The 26,302-nt window shown below is 47.1% G+C and overlaps 1 pseudogene; it reads left to right on the forward strand.

Moving 5' to 3' along the window:
* Window positions 1-20,192, forward strand: part of LOC146200787 (uncharacterized) — a 39,073-nt pseudogene extending 18,881 nt beyond the window's left edge.
* Window positions 20,193-26,302: the final 6,110 nt, after the last annotated feature.

The raw sequence follows: 26,302 nt of genomic DNA on the forward strand, positions 1-26,302 counted from the left end.
ATTTGACTATGTCAGCGAAAGTATCCGCACAAACATTGTCTCTGCCCATCACTGAAGATCGTAACGCAGCCCGAACGACGATGGTGGAGCTGCCTTTTCTTTTTCCGTGCTGGGGTTTTCTTGTACACAGGCGGGGAAATGCTAGCGTTGTAACTTACGCTGTTGGGTTACTTCGATTTCCAATTGTCAATAAAGTGACTACAGATGAAGGAGTGCGGCTTCGGCTCCGAAACTCCCGTGCCGTCACTCCTGGGGAACAGAAGGCACAGAGCATCCGGTAGCAAACGGAATTTTAAAAATTCGGCGCTTTCCATGACCTCACAGTAACCAAATACGTAGATTCGTGCCTTTGCCTTTCAAAGAACCATGCTTAGGTCACCCGCCACTCATGCTTCTGTGGAAATCCGTAGAAATGAATCTACTTAAAAACTTCCGACGAGTTTGCGTCGCTGCCAGTGCAGCCAACAACGCACCACGTTTCGCCAGCCTTGTTCGACCAGACTTCATTTCACTGGACATATTCACACAATTAGCTAGCCCAACTTTCTGTTCTCTTGAGGATATATCCAGGCACAACGTCATCTAAACCTTAGGATTTCCAATTTCCACACAAACCAACGACAAACAGTACCCTCCAATGCGCTGGCAATGCGCCGGCCTGGGCCGGCGCATTCCGGCGATTGAGCGATGCGCCGAGAGGCGGCGCCACCCGTTCAGCTGTCCGGTCCCTATATTCGGTCGTAGGGAAGGGTCAAGACACTGTTCGGCACCGATGTACAGAAAGTCTGTGATGGACAAAACATGGTCGTCAGCAGTACAGTCAAGTAATTCAAGAGGATCGACGGGATGGCGGGACAAACAGTCAGCGTCTTGATGCAATCGGCCTGACTCGGAGACAATATGAAATGTATATTCCTGCGAGCACAAGGCCCAACAACCTGAGCGCCTTAAGTGACAACAACCAACGCAAGGAATGGTGGTCTATCACTACGCAAAAATGCCTCCCAAACAAATAAAGGCCGGATTTAGTCAATGCCCTAACAAGTGCGAGGCATTCCCGTTCGGTAATTGAATACCTGTGATCGAATCTAGATAGCAGGTGGGAGACGCCATAGAATAGCGCAAATGCCAGTGTCGCTGCGTCGGTTCAAAGTTTCGTAGGTGCCGAAGGGTTGAAATGGGCCAGGACAGGTGGAGCGGTGAGGGCCAAAATCACGGCTTGAAAGGCGCTTTCTTCTTGAGGAGGGCGATGAGCGGACAGGCAACGTTGGCGAAGTTCTGGATAACCCGCCGGAAATAGGAACACAAGCCAAGGGAACTGCGCACATCAGTTGTGGAACGCAGAGTTGGGATGTCAAGGACGGCAACGACTTTACAAGGGTCCGGCTTGACTTATATGGCGTGATCCAAATGTTCAAGAACCTTTATCTGGGTTTGGCTGAAGCTGCACGTCTTTGAATTCAAATAGATACCAGCATTGCGGAAGACAGAAAGGATCGTAGAAAGAGGACCAAAATAGGGTTCGAATGCCGGAGAGAATACCACAACGTCATTGAGGTAGCACAAGCATGTGGTCCATTTAAAGCCACGCAGGGGAGAGTCCATCATCGCTCGCAGGCCGTGGGAGCGTTGAACAGCCCAAAAGGCATAACTTAAGTTGAGGATAGCCCAGAGGGCTGTGGAGCGAAAAATGGTAGGGGTAACATTAAGAGATAGGAAGCGTGCAGAGTGGGTCAGAGAAATAACTCGTTACCGACATTCTAGTGGAAATTAAGAAGAAATGGACATGGGCAGGACATGTAGTGCGAAGAGAGGATAACCGATGGTCGCTTAGGGTAACAAACTGGATTCCAAGGGAAGGAAAGCGTAGCAGGGGGCGGCAGAAAGTTAGTGGGCGGGAGGTTAAGAAGTTCACAGGGGTCAAGTGGATGCAGCTAGCACAGAACCGGGTTAAGTGGAGAAATATGGAAGAGGCGTTCGCCCTGCAGTGGGTATAGTCAGGCTGATGTTGATGATGATGATTATCAGGGGTAACAAAGGTGTTTTTTTTTTCAGATCATGTTCGTCTACCGCTGTTTACCAGTATCCTGGACGCAAATCAATTGATGAGAAATAGCTGGCTCCATGCAGGCAGTCCAGTGCGTCCTCTACTCGGGGCAGAGGGTAAACGTCTTTCTTGATGATCGCATCCACGTGGCTGTAATCAACACAGAATATCTAACTGCCGCCTTTTGTTTTCACTAAGATGACAGGTGATGCCCACGGACTGCTGGAGGGCTCTAAATTGTTGTTCGCTAGCATCTTGTCGACTTCTGTCTGGATGGTTTGACGCTCAGAAAGAGATACACGGTACGGCTGGCGGTGGACAGTGCTAGCATTTCCGGCGTTATTGCGGTGTATCACAACGGAAGTTTGGCAAAGAGGACAGTTGCCGAAATCGAAGATGTCCTTAAATGGGTGTTTTGCTGCTACTTCTAATCAGCAAAATTATAATAACTATAATTATAAATTATAATAGCTTTTGTGCCGACGTTGCCTAGCGCAATTGCTAATTCTTTAACGATGACCGCATTTCTTGTTTTATTGCGTTAGCAATACTGCGCCAGGTTTCAGCCCTTTACGTAGTCCCGGGAAGGGCCACATTTGACCTTGAGCTGTAGTCGAGCTGAATAAGGCTTGACCCAAGCCCTATGAAGGTGCCTTAGGGGCCTATAGGGGTAAAGTGAATACCAGGGTCCTAGCAGGCTGATTCTGACATAACCGTCCCATGTGAAACGAGAGGCCCAAGTTGGCAGCTCCTGCCAGCCCACATATAAAGCCTCGCTTTACCCTAGCCCTATGAACGTGCCTTAGTGGCCTATAGGGGTAACTCGATTGCCAGGCTCCTGGCAGGCTGATTCTGCCATAACCGTCCCATGTTACACAAGAGGGAAAAGAAGACTAGTCGATCTTTTGTGTGCCATGTCTTTACTCAGAGCTAAACATCTCATGTTACAACATGAGGTACAATTCAGTGCAGACTATCAAGGGAGGTGAAGTGCATTTGTCACTTCGAAGGCCTAGATGGTTACTTCGATGTAAATTATGATGGAATTTTTGTGGCAAGCGGGCGTCTCGTTCCATAATTTGGCCGCGAATTGACGACGCCTATTCCTGTGTTCTCGGTTGTCGCAAATCCGTTAGCTTTTTATGATTTAGCTGTACAAAATGCCTAGGAGGAAGAACTGGCAGTGGCGGCAGTGGAATTAAATGCGAAGAAGCATATGCCCTAATAGCGTGCGTGGCGTGGGAGAGGTTGGTATTAAGCATACGAGTTTCATGCCATTGCTGCACCAGTTCATCTGTTGTGTTCAGCTGCGCGTTTTCTTCGAGAGCCACGATTGGGGTCGTGCGAGGAAGGCAGGTGATGACCCTCATTTTGTCTCGATTTATAGTGTTAAGGTGATCGTACTGTGTCTTTGTCAAATATTGAAATTTGGTTTGATAAACAAGGCGCAGTTTCACAACTGCCTGCCCAAACTGTCGTGCAACATTTAAGCGGATGCCACCCGTATTTAGAGCAATGCGTCTGATCAGACCCAGAGTCTGGATCGCCTGTTCTATTAGCGCGAGGCAGCCATGCAGTTCTAGTTCCTAACTCACGACTCGTTATTATTTTACTTTTGTACTTTACTGAAGTGGGGTTCCAGACAGATGTAGACGAATTCGTGTTGCAGCTGGTTTAGCGCGTCCTTAGCAGTTGGCGACTGAGATGGACGTAGTTTTACTGGCAGAAAGTTCAAGCCTAATGTAACAAGCATATGTGAACGCAATATCTAAAGCTGATTGCAGGGCAGCGGATTGAGTTAGTAGGTAGTTATCTGTGCTCCACACCATGATATCATCAGCACATAATAAGAATTTAACATCAGGAACATCCTGTACCTGCCATGAAGGTAAGGTAAATGCAATATTAAATAATGTTGGTCAGAACACTGATCCCTGAGGTACACCGCGATGAGGGACGATTGATCCGATGTCATCGCCACTGAGGTGTATTGCAAATTGACTGCTTTCAAGGAAAGATTTTACAAAATTGCGTACTCTAAGTGGTAAATGGAGCATGGCAATTTGTCCAGAATGGCAGCATGACTCATATTATACTCCTTTTCGACGTCGATGACGATGACGGTGCCCAATTCTGACTTGTTATATTGTTACGGGAAAATATTCACAGTACGGCAGTTGTCCACACTACTGAGGATGCTGGCGTTGTCAGAGCGTCGTTTGTATGCGCGGCGTTCGAGAGACCACAGGTGATGCGGTGGCGTGAAAAATGTGTGCGTGCTTGGCGTGCTCTGAATCTCCCGTAACCACGCGGCTACAACAAAGGAGCCGTGGGCACCCGATTGGGCATCATTTCATCAGATAATCCACACTTTACTGAACACATTCCTTATTCTCTTGATCAGAGAACCTCAACAACGCATTTACTCCAAGGCAGAGCGCGGTCTCCAATAATCAGGCCGATCGAGCCGTAGCGGCGTGGCCGAGTGGGTGTGTCAGCGCTAAGTAAAAGGCGCCGCAGAGCCGCCACGCAAAGACCCGATATTTCGGCGCCCTATGCTTCATGCGCTCTGCCGACACGGACCTACCTTCTAATCTACTTCACTATAACTACTACTACGGAACCGACACTTTTTCGATCAAATGAGCTGCATAAGCTATCGTTCAAGAATCTAGACGAACACTTTAGCTGCGCCGCTAACTGTAGGACGAATACCGAATCATACTGCTATGCGTGTTGTTTGATTGATAAACTTTATTGGGAAAAATTGGGGTTAGGGGTATGGGGTTAGGAAAGAGCAGTAGCCGGCAGTCCTCTGCCCAGGAGTTCGTTGGCGTCAGCAGCGGCTCTGGCCCGCTGCAACAGCATAAGCTGATGCTGTGCTTCCGAGTCGGCTAGAAGGTCCTCCCACTGCTCAGGACTAGGACTATCTATTTTAGGCATTATGGGGCTTGCCCTACATCCCCATGTTGTGTGGTATAGTGTAGCAGTGTCACCGCAGCAGACACGTTCGCTTTTGTATTGGGCTGGCCATATCTTATGGTGCAGGGCTCTGTTTGGATATGTGTTTGTTTGCAGGCGCCCAAGTTTAGTGGCTTGTTCTCAGCGTAGCGTGTCATGTGGAAGTGCGTACTTTCTACGCCTCTTCATACACGCTCGTATTGTTTCCCCGTACGTTCCTGGTGTTGTGAAAGGCTCTACCGTTCTCTCTGCCGCCCGGCTAGTGAAACCTCGGACAACGGCATCTACACTAATATTACCCTCCACCCCAGCGTCGGGGACCTAAACAATCGTGTGTTGCAACTTGCGTCTGTTCCTCCTGGCTGGCCGGCTAGGAACCTGTTTGCTATGCGATGAATGCTGTTGTTTTGGAAGACTCGACTGGCGGCTTGCGATTCCGAGACTATTCAGTTACTGTGTTGTCCTCGATTTACTTCTGAGATTGCAATGGCTACTGCCACCTCTTCCACTGTGCGGATACATTTGGTTCGTATACTTGTTCCGTATATGAGCTTGCCTCGTGAGTCAGTGACGGCGGCTGCAGTCGCCTCTTTGCCTTTGTACCTGGCTGCGTGGACGTACATCAGAAAATGTTTTGTGTTCAGGTGTTTGTCAATGGTTTTGGCTCTGGCGTTCCTTCTGCAGTTGTGATTGACAGGGTCTACATTTCTGGGCAGTGGTCTGGAAGGTGTCCCTGATGTCTGGTGCGATATTTGTGGTTTCTGCGCTATTGTCGTCTTAAGGGTATATCCGAGTTTCGTAAGGAGAGCGCGGCCCGTCTTTGTTTGTCTTCTGATCTGGGAGTCGAGCATAGCTTCTATGTTCTTCGAAGGTACATGCGCATGCCCAGATCGTCAAACTTGCTGTTAGAGGCATATGGTGGCAATCTCAGATCCAGTTTGTATTCCTTTCTAATTAGCACGTTCATTTTGTTCCTTTCCGTCTTGGTTGTTTTAAGATATGGGAGACTGTAGGGGTGGCGTGGGATGACGAGGGTTGTCACTATCCGTATTGCGTCTTATGCCTTGATCCCCCTTATTTTGTTTGTTATCCTGCTTATCATTCTAGAGATTTAATTGGTCGCAGTGGTAACATATTTTTATCGTGTGATCACGCTTGTCTCCTTCTTGTAACGACTGCCCTACTACTCTCACTTTATCCCTCTAACGAATTGGGTGCCCGTTCATGATTATGTCTATGTCCGGTGGTTTGTACCTGCTAGAGTGTAATATTATGTATTGTGATTTCTCCGGTGAGCACTGCATTTCGCTAGAACGAGCGAAATCCTCAAGTTCTTTCGCAGCGAGTTGTAATAGTTCTTTATTCCCCGGTGGACTCCTTCTGGGTCCATACTGTTACATCGTCTGCGTAGTTTGCACGTTCTTTGTGTTGTATGTTCCTGAGTCTTCTGGCTGTTCCTATCATGGCAATGTGAAACAGTAGTGGAGATATAACTGATTCTTGTGGTGTGCCCTTGTTGGGAATTTCTCGTTTATGACTGTATGTTATTAATCCCAATGATGGCTTTCCTGACCGTTAGGAACGCCTTGACATACTCGAAGGTCTTTCGTCCACAATTTGTTGTCGAGAGTTCCCTGAGTATCGCTTCGTCGCTAATGTTGTCAAATGCGCCCTTCAGACCTATAGACAGTATGATGGTCTCATTTCTTGCCGTTATTCTGTTATGACAGTCTCCTTTAGCTGCAGTAGGACGTCCTGTGTAGAGAGCCTGAGCCTGAAGACGAACATCGTGTCCGGAAGCAGGTCATTGTCTTCCAGATAGTTACTCAGTCTTGTCTTAATAACTTTTGCATAAAGCTTCCCCACACAACAGGTCAGCGAAATCGGTCGGAGATTATACAGACTAGGTGGTTTGCCTGGTTTGGGGATCATTAGGATCTCCGCGTGTCTCAATTCCTCTGGAACTGTACCTTGGTCCCAGTGTTGGTTAATAAAATCCGTTAGTATCTGGATTTGCTTGTCATTTAGGTTTCTAATAATCGCTTTGGTAATCGGATCTTTGCCTGGGGCTTTATTCTTGCTAGTGGCCCAGTGCACACAGCAGGGGCCAGCCATAAAAGCGCAAACAATGTCAGAGAGCACTTGATGGAAGCGCACAAAAACAAAGGCGTTTAAGCAGGCCAGCTTTACACGTAAACGGCTTGTCTCTTAATAGCTCAAAATGGTGTATTGAGGAAACATTTATTTGCGTATGTATTAGGGATCAGTTACATAATGCATGAAAGTTTGCACTTGGTATGTGAAGCGAGGCAGGGCGCACATGAGCACATCGGGCAGATAAGTTCAAAATTCTGTCAGTTCAAAAGATGCCGCCTCACACAAATAGAAGTTTATTGAACACAACGCATATATTAAATATATGTATACATATGATGAATATATATACACACGCACTCACATATATACAATAATATTCATGCAGCATGGCGTCACCGGCATATCCATGTTCAGTTTAGTCGTTCAGTCGTGTCCGACTCTTCGTGACCCTATAGACCACGTCACGCCACGCTTTCCGGTCTCTCACTATCTTCCTAACATCACATAACTTCATTCATCTGCAGCGCCTCGAGGATGCCATCTAACCATCGCGTTCGCTGCCTACCCCTTCTCCGGCGACCCTCAACCTTTCCCAACATCAAATCTTTCTCCAGCGACGCCTCTCTTCTCATCAGATGAGCAATGTAGCTGAGCTTTAACTTTAGAATTTGACCCTCCAATGAGCAGTCAGGGTTTATGGTCGACAATATCGACTGATTTGATCTTCTGGCAGTCCAAGGAACTCTCAACTCTCTCCGCTTCCTGTACTGCTTTAGTGGAGCTCGCTGGCTCCCAGTTGTGCCGCGTGTGCTTCGCCCACGTATACTGGCGGCTGTCCACGATGGCGCTACTGCAGGTCACCTTGGTGTTCACAAAACCTACGACCGCGTGAAAAAACGATTCTTTTGGCCCGGCCTATCTTCCAGCGTTGCAAAATACGTCGCATCCTCAAGAGTCTTCGCCAGCACCACAGTTCAAACGCGTCAATTCTTCGGCGGTCAGCCTTTTTCACAGTACAACTCTCGCATCCATACATCACAACTGGAAAGACCATAGCACGAGTTATACGGATCTTGGTTGGCAGACTTATGTCTCTGCTCTTTACTAGGCGGTCAAGGCTAACCATTGCTCTCTTTCCCAGAAGCAGGCGTCTCCTAATTTCATGGCTGCAGTCTCCTTCCGAGGTAGTCTTGGAGCCCAAGAAGAGAAAATCTGTCACAGCTTCCACTTCTTGTCCATTGATGCTCCAGGACTTGATAGGGCGAGACGCCATGATCTTTGTCTTTTTAATGTTCAGCTTAAGCCCAAACTTCTCCCTCTCTTATTGTACGCGCATCAGAAGTCTCTTGAGTTCCACTTCACTTTCTGCCATTAAAGTGGTATCATCCGCATACCTAAGGTCGTTGATACGTTTTCCAGCAATCTTCACTCCAGCTGAAGACTCGTCCAGACCGGCCTTCCTCATGATGCACTCTGCATATAGGTTAAATAGGCAGGGCGACAGTATGCAGCCTTGTCTCACTCCTTTCTCGATCGGAAACCAATCAGTAAGACCATGCCCAGTTCTGACTGTGGCCTCTTGCCCTTCTTACAGGTTACTGAGGAGACAGATGAGGTGAATTGGAATTCCCATCTCTTGGAGAGCTTGCCGCAATCTATTGTGATCTACGCAGTCAAACGCTTTCGCATAATCAATAAAGCAGAAGTAGATGGGTTTCTGGTACTCTCTTGGTTTTTCCATGCTCTAGCGAAGGTTGGCAATTTGGTCTCTAGTTCCCCTGCCCTTGCGAAACCCAGCTTGCACGTCTGGAAGCTCCCGATCAATCAATCAATCAATCAATCAATCAATCTTTATTTAATGTGCGCAGGAACAACCATGTGGTCTTCGTGCCGCAGCACAAATTATAATATTACAAAAAGAAACAAAAATGAAAATGCACAAACATGTTTACACACACACAGAGAACCCAAAAGAAGAAATAAATAATACATGAAATGAAACTGAGACGAAAAGTATCACGGAAAGTAAGCAATCAATGAGTAGCATCACTTATATACATAGTGAGAGAATTTTTGAGCCCATCAGGAAAGAGAAAAAAAAAATGACGGTAGATAGAAGTGAAAAAAAAACAACCACAACAAATAACTGACATTGATTATAGTAATATAGAATTATACATAAAATAAACAACCATTCCAGGCGCAACAAGTGCATGGTGCTTAAAACACAGGCTAGAAATACAGAATAATACAATAAAGAAGTAGAATTGAACAAGGGACAGTAAGATTCGAATATAAAGTTTAAAGTTGAAATATAAGTAAGAAACGGATAAAAAGTAGTTCAAGATACAGACACCATTGAACAGGAGAAAAAGCAAAAAGTGAAGTAAATAAAATATTAAAGCTAGAAAGTGGGAGTTATATGTGATAAAGTACAATTTAGAATACAACGCTGCGAACATCCAAAGTAAATGAACAGAGCGAGTTTTGGAAGATTCAAGGTGAGGACAAAAAGAGTTAAATAACCACTGCATCCTGTCCAGAGGGGAGTGGGAATGAAGAGGAGAAACCTGAAATGGTCTGAATTCCCTCATGCTCTTTCGCGGAACGCGCAGTAGGATGTACTCTAAGAGCTTAGGGCACATAATGTGGCCATGAAGGAGTTTGTACAGAAATATGATATCAAGTCTGATACGACGGCAGTGAAGAGAAGGAAGATTCAGTTGGACGCTCCTGGTGGAGCGAAAGGGGGAAGTTGTGCAAGGAAATCGATAATCAAATATCCGTAAAAAGTTTTTTTTTGTACTCTGTCAACCTTGTCTAAGTTCGATTTGCAAGTGCCATTCTAAACAACCGACGCATACTCTAAGAGCGGCAAGCATATGGACAGGTACACTTTTAGGAACGGAAGTGGAGTATGGAACTCTCTCGAAAGTCTGCAAACGAATCCGAGTGTGCGCATAGCCCGCGGAGCAATGCGTTTAGTGTGAGAGGAGAAGCTGAGGGTGCGGTCAAAAAGTACACCAAGGTCATTAATTTCATCAACCCTGTCCAACAGCACAGAATTCACAGAATAATGGTAGAGAAAGCTATGTGTTTTACGAGTAAATGACACAACCCTAGTTTTGGAAGAATTGCGGGTAAGTCGATTCTTCGCACACCAATCAGAAAAAGCAGATATGTCCGATTGCAACAACACGCAATCTTGAAAAGAATATATTACCTTGAATATTTTTATATCATCAGCATAAAGAAGAAACGAGGAGTTCTTTATCGCCGAGGAAACATCATTAATAAAAACGGAGAAGAGAAGCGGGCCTAGTACTGAACCTTGAGGAACTCCACTCGTTGCAGGGTAAACGAAAGAAGTCTGTCCATTGACACTGACAAAGCAGAAGCGATCAAGGGCTACGAGTGTGACTTCAACACTTGTGGAAAACACGAATGCAAGTAAGGCATGAAGATATTAACATTCGCAGTGTACGTGAAAATTTTGTTGAAAGTGCTGTTTATCTACGGGAATGTATCTGCGCGCTCCCTGACCCACCACAGTGGGCAGAAGTTCTGGATGACCTGGTAAAATTGAAGAAATTTTAACCTCACACGCGTCAGCTCAAGGGCAGCTGAAGTGTTTTATTAAGTGTGACCATTTGTTGTTCATGTATACTTCGGAAATAAAGAAAAAAATAAGAGACTTCAACGCCAGAGAGTAGAAGTTTTTCAAGATGTCGTGAGTGAGTAACAACGTCGAAAGCTTTGCTCATATCACAGTACACAGTGTCAACCTGACCCCTCTGAAGGACTGCTGCAGAGGCATACGTCATAAACGTGACTAGGTTGGTAGAAGTAGAGCGACCCGACATGAAGCCATGTTGATTCGGTACTATGATATGTTTGAGATGGAAGGAAAGTACGTTGTGCAAAGCTAATTCGAAAAGCTTAGAGGATGCACATAGAAGAGAAATCGGACGATAATTGGAAACATCAGATTTGTTTCCAGACTTGAAGACAGGAAACACGCGTGCCATTTTCCACACGCGAGGAAAGGCAGCATTTCTTAAACAGTTATTAAGTATGGCAGTCAGCACTGGTACAAAGATATAACTGAAGCCTTTTATTATGGCAGCTGGAATGCCATCAGGCACAAGAGACAAAAATGGTCTCAGACGCTTAAGACTCTCAGTTATCAACTCCTCGTCAAAGAGAATGGAATTAGATAGTGCACCAGATGGGAGGCGAATGGAATCACAATGTGGATGCTTGTAATAATAATAATAATAATAATAATAATAATAATAATAATAATAATAATAATAATAATAATAATAATAATAATAATAATAATAATAATAATAATAATAATAATAATAATAATCAATCAATCAATCTTTATTTAATGTGCGCAGGAACAACCATGTGGGCTTTGTGCTGCAGCACAAATAAAAAAAAAGAAACAAATATGAAAGAGCATAAACATGTTTACACACACAGAGAGAACACAAAAAAAGAAATAAATAATACATGAAATGAAACTGAGACGAAAAGTATCACGGAAAGTAAGCAATCAATGAGTAGCATCACTTATATACACAGTGAGAGAATTTTTGAGAATACCAGATAGAAGAGAGAAAAAAACAACAACAACAAATAACTGACATTGATTATAGTAATATAGAAATATACATAAAATAAACAACCATTCCAGGCGCAACAAGTGCATGGCACTTAAAACACAGGCTAGAAATACAGAATAATACAATAAAGAAGTAAAATTGAACAAGGGACAGTAAGATTCGAATATAAAGTTTAAAGTTTATATATAAGTAAGAAACGGATAAAAAGTAGTTCAAGATACAGACAGCATTGAACAGGAGAAAAAGCAAAAAGTGCAGTAAATATAATATTAAGGCTAGAAAGTGGGAGTTATATGTGATAAAGTACTATTTAGAATACAACGCTACGAACATCCAATGTAAATGAACAGAGCGAGTTTTGGAAGATGTCAAGGTGAGGACAAAAAGAGTTAAATAACCACTGCATCCTGTCCAGAGGGGAGTGGGGATGAAGAGGAGAAACCTGAAATGGTCTGAATTCCCTCATGCTCTTTCGCGGAACGCGCAGTAGGATGTACTCTAAGAACTGAGGGCACATAATGTGGCCATGAAGGAGTTTGTACAGAAATATGATATCAAGTCTGATGCGACGGCAGTGAAGAGAAGGAAGATTCAGTTGGGCGCTCCTGGTGGAGCGAGAGGGGGAAGTTGCGCAAGAAAAGCGATAATAAAATATCCGTAAAAATTTTTTTGTACTCTGTCAACCTTGTCCAAGTTCGATTTGCAAGTGCCATTTCAAACAAACGACGCATACTCCAAGACCGGCAAGCATATGGACAGGTACAGTTTTAGGAACAAAAGTGGAGTATGGAACTCTCTCGAAAGTCTGCAAACGAATCCAAGTGTGCGCATAGCCCGCTGAGCAATGCGTTTAGTGTGAGAGGAGAAGCTGAGGGTGCGGTCAAAAAGTACACCAAGGTCATTAATTTCATCAACCCTGTCCAACAACACAGAATTCACAGAATAATGGTAGAGAAAGCTATGTGTTTTACGAGTAAAGGACACAACCCTAGTTTTGGAAGAATTGAGGGTAAGTCGATCCTTCGCACACCAATCAGAAAAAGCAGATATGTCCGATTGCAACAACAAGCAATCTTGAAAAGAATGTATTACCTTGAATATTTTTATATCATCAGCATAAAGAAGAAACGAGGAGTTCTTTATCGTCTAGGAAACATCATCAATAAAAACGGAGAAGAGAAGTGGGCCTATACTGAACCTTGAGGAACTCCACTCGTTGCAGGGTAAACGAAAGAAGTCTGTCCATTGACACTGACAAAGCAGAAGCGATCAAGGAGATAGTTGCGTAGGAGGGCTACGAGTGAGACTTCAACGCCAGAGAGTAGAAGTTTTTCAAGAAGTAGTGAGTGAGTAACAACGTCGAAAGCGTTGCTCATATCACAGTACACAGTGTCAACCTGACCCCTCTGAAGGACTGCTGCAGAGGCATACGTCATAAACGTGACTAGGTTGGTAGAAGTAGAGCGAGCCGACATGAAGCCATGTTGATTCGGTACTATGATGTGTTTGGATGGAAGGAAAGTACGCTGTGCAAAGCTAATTCGAAAAGCTTAGAGGTTGCACATAGAAGAGAAATCGGACGATAATTGGAAACATCAGATTTGTTTCCAGACTTGAAGACAGGAAACACGCGTGCCATTTCCACACGCGAGGAAAGGCAGCATTTTTTAAACAGTTATTAAATATGGCAGTCAGTACTGGTACAAAGATATAACTGAAGGCTTTTATTATGGCAGCTGGAATGCCATCAGGTCCAGGAGACAAAGATGGTCTCAGACGCTTAAGACTCTCAGTTATCAACTCCTCGTCAAAGAGAATGGAATTAGTGCACCAGATGGGAGGCAAACGGAATCACAATGTGGATGTTTGTAAACGGAGGAAAAATGTTGGGCAAAACTGTCGGCAACATCCCGAATTTCCGAACCCTGAGAGTCAACTAAGCTGATACTTCAATCTGATTTAATGGATCGCTTGCGAACGTAACGCCAGAACTGACTAGGACAATTTGAGGCACTCCTCTCTAAAGACTCAAGATAGAAGTCATAGTCCCGCTTGTATAAGCGTTTGCAAAGAGAACGCACACGGCGAAACTCATCTGCCCAATTGCGAAACCCAGGGCGTTTCGCTTTACGATGGGTCCGTTCCTAGAGTTTTAACGCCGTTATTAGTTCCCTTGAAAACCAGGAAGGGAACTTCCTACGCGTAGGAGTATGCAAAGGTATGTACCGACGCATACCATCTAGAACTATTTCTGTAAAGCGACTGACTTGTCCATCTGAATCATTAATGTCATTTAAAAGGGACCAGTCGACGGAAGAGAAGAAATTGAAAAGACCGACATAATCGCCACGTGCATACGCGAAACGGGGCGAATTCCTCACCCGATCTGAATTAGCAGAAGGTGAGGCAGAGACAGCAGGAGTAACTAGAAGTGGAGGGTGAAATTTGTCACAGCGAGTAAGCGGTATGTCTGAACTCGAGACTCGAACACTTTCAAAATTCGATAGACAGATGTCAAGAATATTGCCACAGCAGTTTTCAGTGAAATTGTGTTGCTGTAAAGAGTTAAAGGCTACAAAATCAAGTAGAGCGTTACACTTACTTAATATGTAATGATTGTTGTGAGAAGAAATAAATGAGTTCCAGTTGATACCAGGAGTATTAAAATCGCCTAAAATAAGAAGTTTGTGTTTGCTATGACGGGTTATAACATGTTCGATTGAGAGCAGAACATCATCATAGGCTGGAGGAGGAAGATTCGGAGGAATGTAGAAAGCTGCAAGTAAATGTTTTTCATGTCGATTTAAAGTGAGCTAAAGCCACACACATTCTTCAACAGTTTCCAGATCGGAACGTCGAAAACACTTCACAAAACTGTCAATAGCAATGAGCACCCCACCTCCTCTTGATTTGGGACCTGTTTCAGGGCGGTCGCTACAAAAGACAGAGTAATTATTTGGAAAGAAATCATTGGAAGGAATATCACTTGACAGCCAGGTTTCGGTAACCACAACAGCGGTATAAGAAGAGGACAAGACGCTAGAAAAAAATTCAGATCCATTAGTCCGAAGACCTCGGGCGTTTTGATAATAGATATCCAAATTAGGGGCCACTGAAATTTTGCGTCAGTTCAGAGGGATGAAGCATATCGTCGTAAAGCTTCCCACGAAAGTCCTTATATATGCAACCCATCGGCCACATCGAAGGCTCAACAAGCTTACTGTAGGATTCTTCATCAACTTCAATGTGGAAGGACGAGTAGGAGTCGTACCTTGTTTTAAGCTGCCGGCAGGAAATGGGGGTAATATTCACTGATTTTAGATGGTTGGTAAGGTCTACCGATGTAGTATCGGGACTGAGTTTAGAGACTAAAATAGTCTTCGGACGCTTTTTTTTGGTAAATGGCAACGTTCAGGACAGATGAGCTCGATGCGCCAGTAATGGCTCGACTTCGGTGCTTCTTCATCGCACTGGGTGAGTTAACCGCACGGGGAGGAGCAGATGCAGAAGATGAGCAGGTAATATCGACAGGAGTCATCCCTCGATGAAGAGCGGTGGAGTAGTCCACAGATGGCTGCTCCTCACGGGTAGGATTGCCCACGGAGACAACGAGAGGACGCTCGACGAGAGGACGCTCACACTGCGAAGCAGCGCACCGCACAAGCTCCTGGCGTAGGCCGCGAACATCGGCACGTAGAGAGGCAATGACCTCGGCTTGTTGTACGAAAGCCCGCGAATTCTCTCCACGAAGGCGCTCGTTCTCTTCCCTTAGCTGGGCAACCTCGTCGCTCAGAAAAGAGATTCCCTCAAGCGCGTCGAGGAGGAGAGCCCGTAGCGAGGCAAACTCACCGCCATGTTCGCCGGTCGCGGTTGAAGGGGGGAATAATAATATTCATAATAATAATAATAATAATAATAATAATAATAATAATAATAATAATAATAATAATAATAATAATAATAATAATAATAATAATAATAATAATAATAATAATAATAATATATTATTATTATTATTATTATTATTATTATTATTATTATTATTATTATTATTATTATTATTATTATTATTATTATTATTATTATTGTAAGGCAGCACTTGAATGAACGTCTGTTCTCTTTCAGAACCAGCTGGCACCCAGCGCGTGACGCTCCAAGCAGCGGTGAGCGATGATGATGATGATGAATCTATACAGATAAAAGAGGTGAAATTTTGCGCAATGCGCTCACACAAATCCTCCCGGTAAGAGAGCGGCCACCCTGGTCGCTGATTACAGGTCTGAGGAACGACGTGCATAAGGCTTCATGCGTGAGACGTGGACGATCTTTTCGGTGCGGCGACGTCGATCTGCGACGGTCTGCGAAGGAATAACGCGATAGTTTACCGGAGACGTTTGTTGGAGTACTGTAAAAGGGCCAATGTAACGATGGAGGAACTTCTCACATAGGCCAGGAATGCGTATTGGTGTCCACAGGAGAACTTCGTCACCGGGGTAAAAGGAGGGAGTTCGATGGCGTTGATCATACAGGGCTTTGCGTTCTTGTTGGGCGTCTTCCGTGTTCAAACGGGCAAGTTGGCGACAGTGGGCCATATGAGCGGAAACTCTTCGCCCAGACATTCAGACGTGGAGGGAGCAGAGAAGAAATTAGTGTCGAATACAGTGGATGGTTCGAGGCCATAAACTAAAAAGAAAGGGCTATACCCAGTGGTGCGCTGAACAGCGGAATTGTAGGCGTAGTTGATGAAAGGTAAAACGTTGTCCCAGTTCTTGTGATCAGGAGCGATGAACATGGATATCATGTCGGACAAATTACGGTGAAAAGGCTCGATGCATCCTTTGATTAGAGGGTGGTAACTATAAAAACTTTTACTGAGGGTGTTAGCGGCGTGTAATACTTCCTCAAGAAGGTGAGAAAGAAATGTCTTTCCACGGTCACTAATGAGAATACGGGGAGCTCTATAACGCAAAACGATCGCACACAGGAAAAAATCGGCGACTTCAGAGGCAGTACCGGAGCGAAGAGGGGCGGTTTCAGCGTACCGCGTCAGATGGTCGATGGCAGTGACAACCCAACGGTTGCCGTCTGACGTCAAATGAAGAGGACCAAACAAGTCAATGGCGACCGTGTTAAAAGGCACAGATGGGCAAGGTAGAGGTTGCAGTAGGCCAGCAGGAAGAGATGTTGAACGCTTGCGACGCTGGCAAGACGGACATGATGAAATGTATTTGGCGACGCTGGCAGAAAGTCCAGGCCAGAAGTAGCGGCTCTTGATACGGTTATAAGTTTTAAAGGGGGCTAAATGTCCAGCCGTGGGGTCGTCGTGATAAGCCTCCATAATTTTAAAACGAAGGGAGCAATGTACAACGGGCACCCAGCGTTGACCTGTAGGGTGATAAACGTACCGCGGCCACTGGCGTCTGTGTGAAGTATGGTGGGTGCGTCCGCTTCAAAATGGCGAAGCACAGGAGTGGAAGTGAGTGCCTGCTTGAGAGCTTTGAAGGCATCTTCACATTCAGTGGACCAGGTGTAAAGTACTCTGAAAGACACGAGCTTGTGTAACGGGGCCGCAATGGTGGCAAAGTTCCGAATAAAACGGCGGAAGTAGGAGGCTAAGCCAATGAAGCTGCGAAGATCTTTCTGACGTTGGGGCCGAGAAAAATTAATGACAGCCGCAATTTTTTCGGGATCAGGCTGGATTCCTGCCTTACTGACGACGTGGCCGAGTACTTTGATTTGATGCTCTTACTGGCAAAGTATCATTTCTTTGTATTCAGCTGAAGCCCCGCATGGGCAAGGGACGTGAGGACCTCAGTGAGACGCTGTAAGTGCTGAGCGAAATTCGACGAGAAGACAATGATGTCGTAGCGATAACATAGGCATGTTTTTAATTTCATGCCGCGAAGCACGGTATCAATCACGCACTCAAAGGTGGCCGGCGTATTGCAGAGTCCGAAAGGCATCACGTTAAATTCATAGAAACCGTCGGGGTAGAAAAGGTAGTCTTGTTCTTGTCTGCGTCGTGCCTAGGAATTTGCCAGTACCCACAGCAAAGGTCGAGACTGGAGAAATACTCAGCGCCTTGGAGACAGTGTAATGCGTCATCAATACGAGCCAAAGGGTAAACATCCTTGCGCGTGATCTTGTTAAGTGCCCGATAATCCATGCAGAAACGGACTGAGCCATCGTTTTTCGAACTAGAACCACAGGCGAGGACCAAGAGCTCGTGGATGGCCGGATGACATTTCGAGCAAGCATGCCGGCAACTTGCTCCTCAATGACTTTGCGTTCTGCTGCCGAAACGCGATACGGCCGTCGTGGAACAATAGGAAAGCCGCCCGTCTCTATACGATGAGAGGTGACGGAGGTCTTTTCTAATGCTGAGGTTCACACCTCAAAAGAGACTCGGTGCCGTAAGAGAACGTCTAGCAGAGCTGTTGACTGCTCGGATAGGAGGTCAGGGCTGATGGCAGCTGCGAGCGCAGAGGATGTCGGAAATGGAGGCTTGGCAGCAGGCGGTGGTGCTCAGGAAAGTGTGTTGAGGGGAACAGGATTGCCGTAAAAAATAAACCTAAAAGTGGCGCCTCTGGCAGTAGGAATAGCTGGAAAGTTGTATTTAGGGCCGCAACCACCGCGCAACCGCGGGTGAAGGAGGTGAGGCACGAGGTTAGAGCTAGGCCGTCGGAGGTACACCGAGGAGCGGGCATAACGAAAGCCTCGCCATCGAGAACGTAGTCCAATGCCACGATGATCAGCTGCTCGCGTTCCAGGGGCAGAGCAAAATCAACCGCTGCGAACACGTGCGTTGGTGAACAATAAGAAGTCGGTAATATATCGGGGTCTGCAAGCTGAATGAGGTGCACACGGCAAGAGAGGAGGGCGGACGCCGACGATAAGAAATCTCACCCCAAGATCATGAGATGAACGCACGTGGGGAGCACAATAAATTCGATATGATGCCGCTGGTTATCGATGAGGACACGTGCTGATCATTGGCCGGTGGGTTTCATGAGAGTGCCATTAGCTCCACGAAGTGGCGGACCAATGTATGGCATTATAAATTTGCGCAGGTGAGAACATAGAGGGAAATGCATGACGGAATACGCGGTGCCGGTGTCGATGAAGGCCTCAATATACAGTCCTTCAACATTTACTGTTAACATATTGGACGGGCGTACGGGACGAATTGTAGAGTTTAAACTCGAAGCAGCTTTCCCTCCAAAACTGCTTTGGTTAGTTTTACGCTCTAGGTGCGAAGGTTTGCGAGGCAGGGCGAAGCGGTGACGTGCGGCGAAAAGGCGAAGGGAATCGGCGTCAGGAAGGACCCGATGGCCGGGAACTATCGGTGAAATCTGGAGGAGAGGAAGAACGCCGGGAAATGTCTGATTAGGGCAGAGTACAAACATCAGGCTGGCGCACGCGGGCACATTCAAAGGGAGCATAACCTCGTTGCTCGTCTTGCCGGCCGCGGCGACAGACACGGGCAATGTGGCCATGTATCCCACAATAGTAGGACGCAGGGCGGGAGGGGCGCCAGGCTGGAATAGGGCGGGGCACTGCAGAACATGGTGCCATGGCAGCGACGTTCCCGCACACGGGTGCCGAACAAGTCGGAGAAAGCAGGGCGGGTGGGCGTGAAGTAATCTCGGCATAGGTTGGCGAGGGAGGTTGGAAGGCGATGGGAGGCGGAAAGAGAGGTTGGCAGGCAATGGGAGGCGGAGAAGGTGCCACAGTGCAGTTAAAATTGGTTAGTTCATCTTTGATGATGCTGCGAAAATTCACGGTTGCTGGCGGAAGAACTGGAGATACATTAGTTGGATTGGTGAGGCCGTAGAGCTCCTCTCGGATTAGCGTATTTGCGTATTAGGGAATGCAAATTTCCATCTATGGGGGAGCCGCCACCATTGGGATCTTGCATGAGGTGGCACGACTGTAGCTGGTCCAGACGTTGACAGGTAGATATGATGTCAGACACGGACGATGTCTGCTGAACCACGAAAGCGTTGAAAGCGACTGTGTTGATGTCCTTAATTTTGTAGTGAACACGCTCAGACTCAGGCACAGCAGCGTTGACACGACGGCAAAGGGCCAGAATATCCTCAACATACGACGTATAGGACTCGCCGGGCTGCTGGAGACGAGCTTCGAGTTTTTCTTGGCCTGCTCTGAGCGACCAGCCGCAGTGCTGAAAATTTTCTTTAGCTGGTTCGTGAACGTGTGAACGTAGGCCAGTCAGCTATGTCGTCCTCATGATTGAGGAACCAGGATTTGGTTACGTAGGCCAAGTAACAGACGATGTTGAGCAGTTTGCGAGCTTCATTCCACCGGTTAAATGCACTGACCCTGTTATAGTTGTCGAGTCAGTCATCGACTTCTTCATCGCAAAGGCCGGCAAAGATCTGGGGATCGCGCTGGCGGCTGGTGACTTGTCCAAGAAGGGGCAGCCGCAGTAGAAGCAGGAAACACCGGGGATGAGCGAGCACTGTTGCCTTCATCCATAGCACAGGGCCGTTGACGCAAGCGAAGGCCTGAACGGAGCTTCAGGGAGAATGATAGGTGGGTCTAAAGCGAGAGGTGGGAATACGAATCGCACGTCTGCCACCTAAAGGCAGCACTTGAACGAACGTGTGTTCTCTTTAAGAACCAGCTGGCACACAGAGCGTGACACTCCGAGCAGCGCTGAGCGCTGATGATGATGATGGATATATACAGATGAAAGAGGTGAAAGTTCGTGCAAGGCGCTCACAATATGATTGGTTCATAGGAGGGTAAAGACATAGAATCTGCCACACACATTTCTATGGTGGCGAAACGTAGTGGCGTCCGTGTGCTGTGCGATGTCAGTGCATGTTAAAGGTCGAGAGGTGGTCGAAATTACTCCGTAGTCCTCCACTATGACACCTCTTTGTCTCTTTCCGCTTTCATTCCTGCCGTCCTCCCCTATGGCGCGGTCAGGTGTCCACAGAACTATTGTGAAAGATACTGTGCTTGTCCTGTGAACCAATTATTAAGGCGAAAGCCTTTAATGGCTTGTATTGTCGTCCGTTCGCAGAGGGTGATGGGGCTGGTAAAGGCGGGTCACCGCCACTGGCCGCGGGGGCTAGCCTGACACCGAATTTTTATCTGTTGTAGACCGTCATTGCACACACCACCGCTGGTGGTTGACGACGGCTGTTGTTGCGGCGCGCGTCTTACTTTCCCTCTTCCTTTTATTTCTTCTCTATATTCTCTTCTATCGGCGTGAGGCAACGGAGGTGGCTCAGCTACAGAGCCAGCAGCAGGCCCGTGCCTTTTCTTTTTCTTCTTCCTACAGCCACAACAACAACATAGGGTGTCACACCTTTGGCAGTGACCCAAAAAATGGCCATAAACTCTTACTAGCTATCAGTTACTAATTACTAGACTAACACTTCTAGGAAATTAACATTAATTAGTTAGCATTAATAGAGTACCTATTTAAAGTAACTAGTTGGCACTAACTATTCAGTGCTAATTGGGCACTAATGAACACTAATTAGTTTGCACTAATCAAGTCATACATAAACTAATCCCTTACCACTAATCGGGTACTGATTAGTCTTGCACTGGCTAGTTAGCACTAGTAGGGTACTAATCAACACTAATTAGCAGTGATTAGCACCAAAAATGTACAGTAGCAATTTATAGTACGACGTCGTCGTTTCTAGAGCTGCATAGACAAGCAGTGAAACTTTGTTTGTGATTGACTGCAGGAAAACAATGGCAAAGACCGTCTACGGTCATTATGCGTCATACTATCAAATCCGTCAGCAGTCACTCTTGGGCAGACGATGTGTCAAAATGCCCCTTCGCCGCGCTCTTGTATGCTCAAACGCTAAGCGCGCCAGAGCTGCTGAGCGCAAACGCAAGTCAAGAGAAGCTCAACAAGAACACGGGCAACAGCCAGACATCCTCCTCCTGTTAAATCTCTCACTATCACGCAAATACGCATTCTTAGACACATACAACAAATTACACTGCTTACTCCTGCCAGATTGTTTCTATATCGAATCAGACATTCCCCCGCGTGCCCAAATTGTTCCGAACACTATGCAAACTTAGAACATTGCTTGTTTTCATGCCCTGCCGCAATTGAATAACCCCACTTTCCACACCCTCCTCCCTTAATGTGGGAGGAGGGTCTCTGTCCTTTTGCGCTGTTGCTAGGGCATGGTTGTAAGCATGTCAAGTTTAGCTAGGACAGTTTCGAAAGTAGTTAGAGACTTTGCCATTGCATCCGTTACTTTGTTAAGCTGTGGTATTAATTTCTAAATAGTTTCCTCCACCTTGGTGAGTCGTTGGTCTTTTTGAAAAACTCTTTTCGTAAATATTCTCTAAGTTATCTGCATCTGGCCGAGGTACCTTTGCCTTTCGTTTGTTACGGCGGTTTTGATCTACTTCCATGTCCTCGTTGCGGGTGATCTCAACGCAAGCGCAAGACACAGACAACTTGTCATTTTTTGATTGCACATTTGAAGTTTCAAGCTGTTTGATATTTGCGTTAAACAAAGCTAACTGTTGCAGTTGTCTCACTAACTCTGCCAGCTCCCTTACCTGTGGGCCTGGTGCTCGGCATTGCTTGTCGTCAGTAAGTGGCGTCTTCCATGCCAAGTGTTTGGCAGGTCTTCCTTCTCTGGAATTGGAGTTGGTCCGCGAGCAGTGTCTCTGTGTAGACGACCTGCTCCTATCTCTGCTCCCAATGCGTCCACGTAGAGGGGGAAAAAGGCATCCCTTGATTCCTTCGGATTAAGTGGTTGGCTTGTGGCTGGACAGTTGGGGGACTCCTGCTTTGCAGTGGCGGGAAGGATTCATCCCTTGGGGGTGGTTGTTGGTGGCCGCGGTTTCGGGGTAGGACTGGCGGCTGCTTGGCGAACTGCCTGGGTCAGTGTCAGTGTCTGTGGGGAATTGTGACGATTTGGGCCTGTGGCTAGGCAGGAAGCGATATTTGCAGCAGACAGCGGAAGAGTCTGCCGTAGCACTGGCTCTTGCTCAGACCGAGGCAAAATACATAGTGACAGCAAAAAAAAAGAGTAATCAAGACCTACCCCGCAGGAGTCATAGCGACGACCGCGGTTAGAATCCTCAATCAAAACCCAATTGAAATAGACATCACCCTTCTTTGGAAGCCAGCCCACGCAGCCGTGCCCGGAAATGAGGCGGCACACAAACTAGCTCCAGATCTCACACACCGGGCTGGAGGAGTACCACCGGAGGAATGCAAACAAGAGGACCTGACTAACTATAGCGAAATAACAACGCACTCCAGACTGAATATGAGGGTCCTACCACCACCAGACCTCACGCTAACTAAACAAGAAACACTAACACGAAGAAAGCTACGGACAAATACATACCCGAACCCAGTTCTAGTCAACACGATCAGACCTCAATTCATTATGTAAGGAAACGGAATCACTAGATCACCTAATAGGAGAATGCGGGAAGTCACCGAGTGGGACTAAAATATAACTAAATACACCTGCGACACCCTTCTGCGAAGCTCAGACTCAAGAGCCCAAAGAGAAATTGTTCGACTGGCCGAAAATGCCGCGGCGTCCAAGAACTACCGGCCTGTAACTAAAGCGACTGCCCCACCTTCCGGATCTAATCCCCGAAGAGCGAGATAGTCACTCTGTTGGACAAATAACAACCCTCTTTCTTCACATTTAGGTGGCCTTGACAGATACTGTGTTTTTCCTTTCCTATTAACAAATACACAATTTAACTTAAATGTTCACTATGCTGGGTAGAGCACGTGTTCACGTGGCACTAAATCTGACCTTCTAGTGACCTCGACCTAACGAAGTGTGGGTGTCCACGATTCTGCGGTGTGCACACGAGGTATACTGCGCCTTCCTTTCCCCAATATAACCGCCCCGCTGTGGTGGTGTACCTTGGGGAAATCACTGATATGCCGCAAACAGGAAACTATCGAACTTGTTTTAGAGCGCAGCTCTTTGGCGTCCGTTCCTGGGTTTCGCGTCGGCGTCGGCGTCGGCCTCGTAACCAGCTCCGCCCCCCTTTCATCCCCCCAGCGCTAGCAGCGACCGACTGATACCGCTGGATGCCGCTGATGCCGCTAGAGAGTCAAGATAACGTGACTGCATAGAACACCGTCGCCGCCATGCAGAAAGAGGAGGGGAGGGTCCCCCCCCCCCGTTCCTGTGTGGCTGATAGGGTGCTCCTCAGTTGCCGACGCGCCGGTTATTTCACGTAGGCCCCGGCACGTCGACGAATACGTGACCACCTTCCCACGGCTAGACCTGGTTCTTGGCGCTGCGGAAGCGAGGGTATCATATTGCTTGCGTCGGATTCGGCGGCGTTGTCCCTGAAACCAACTCCGCAGCTGGGGTTGACTCACTATCGGCGTCAGCAGCATCAGTCAGTCGCTGCTATCTCTTCCCTCCTCCCTTTATCGCGTTGTCCGCTGGCTGCGCGCGCTTCTGCCCCCATCGTTTGCCGCTGGGTGTACACGCCGCCCCCCTCCCCCCTCTTCCTGCGAGTCTCCCGTTGTCAAAGCGCCGGCTCGAACTTAATTCCTTTCTTCGCTCCTCCTCCAATGCAACTCCTGTGCGGTGGCAATCAGAGAGCCAGATCGGTGGCGGCGGATCTGTATATGTGCACCGCCCGAGCCGAAATTGCCCCATTCGCCACTGCGAAATTATCTGCCAGTTCTTTCTGAGCCATGAGCGAGACGACCGGTGGAAGTCCTCCGGCTGCTGCTGCTGCTGCTGCTGCCGCCGCCGCCGCCGCCGCTGCTGCTGCTGCTGCTGCTGCTAGCAGCACCTGGCTAACCTTTGGCGTCGCGCAAACCAACATTTATATGGTCCATTATACAAAGTAGAATTTCATAGGCAACACAGTCGAACGCCTTTTCAGGGTCGAGCTGCAGGATGGCCACATGGTCATTTATGACCCCCCCCCATCACAACATTCTAATACACTTCTTGCTTTGTGTATATTTGTAACAATGGACCGTCCCTTTATCCCACACGTTTGACGACAATTCAAGCTTATCCGGGCATACCAGCTTCACCTGCAAAGTGAGGCTTGGCACTCTACATGCGACCGTCTTGGACAAGTACCGGGTCTATCACAACTTTGGCGCATCTTTCGTGGCCTAAATGGCAAGGCACGCGGGGCACCACCTCTCGCCGATCTCCTTCTCAATGGCAACCCGGCTGATGTTGAAGATTAAGTTATACGCACCTTTTTCCCACACGCCAGCCTAACGCCTCCACCAGCAGTTTCCATTTTCCCAGTCGGAAACCCTGATCCAGACCTGGATCGCCCATTCTCAAAGGGAGAACTGCAAGCAGCCCTCGGAAGAGGCCGAGCTCGCGCCACACCCGGGAATGACCGAGTCAGTTGGCAGGAGCTTCGCAATCTCGACTCGGCAGCCCAGGATGCCCTTCTCGACATCATAATTCTTACTGGGAGACCGAAACAGTACCGGATAACCTCAAGCTTTCTCTTATTTTTCCTATCCCTAAACCTGGCAAAAACCCTCGACTTCCTAGTAATTTGCGTCTAATCGCCCTGACTTCACATCTCTGTAAACTCATCGAGCGCCTGCTGCATACCCGAATTAGTCACTACATTGAATACGTCAGTCCTGGATTTCATCCAGCTCAAGCCGGCTTCCGCCCTAACCTCGGAACACATGACTTCCTTTAGCTTTTGCGAAGAGTTCTGAATAGAGCTCACCGTCAAGCGCTACCTGACTATCTCCTGGCTGTCGATATACACAAAGCCTTTGACAATGTTCCCCATGAGGTTATCCTGGAGGAACTCGGCAAACGCTCTCCTAGTACTCGTGCTCGAATCTAGATCCGCAATTTTTTTGACATCTAGACCCATTCAGCTACATGAAAAAGCTCCGGGATGGGTGCCCAAAACCTATTACTTGGATAGAGGTGTACCTTAGGGCTCCATTCTCGGACCCATATTGTTCATCTTGGCCATGACACGCGTCGCCGAGAATCTGGAAATCAGCACAAACTCAAGGTTCGCTATATATGCCGATATTACCGTCTGGATTGAGGCAGCGGATTACATAGACAAATATTCTATGGAGACTGAGCTTCAGGCGGCCCTTCTTTGTCTTGAAGATACACTAACCAAAATTGGCCTCGAACTCGCACCACATAAAACAGAATTGATTAGTATCGACGGAAAACATAAAACCAACCCCAGTATGCAGATCCATCTTCACATCGGAGGCAACACCATCACCTCTTCAAATGGGCAAATCCGCATTCTTGGCCTGCCCATATCAAGCTGCAACAGCCCCCAGAAATGGGTTCATCAGTTACAACGCCTTTGGCCAGCACTGCTACATACTATTCGTCGCCTGTCCAACCGGCACGGCGGTGCGCGGCAGCATGCCTGCCGTGCGATGGCCAGAGCAGCGGCGGTCGAAAAAATCCTCTATGGCACACCCGTCCTCCAAATGTCGAAAACTGACTTCGCTAAGGTCGAACGCCTTCATCGCACAACACTATGCACTATTACCGGTCTACCTAAGCACACTCCTATAGCCGAA

Source organism: Amblyomma maculatum, chromosome 2 (assembly GCF_055883805.1).
Source record: "Amblyomma maculatum isolate TAMU_Amacu chromosome 2, ASM5588380v1, whole genome shotgun sequence".
NCBI classification, from domain to species: domain Eukaryota; kingdom Metazoa; phylum Arthropoda; class Arachnida; order Ixodida; family Ixodidae; genus Amblyomma; species Amblyomma maculatum.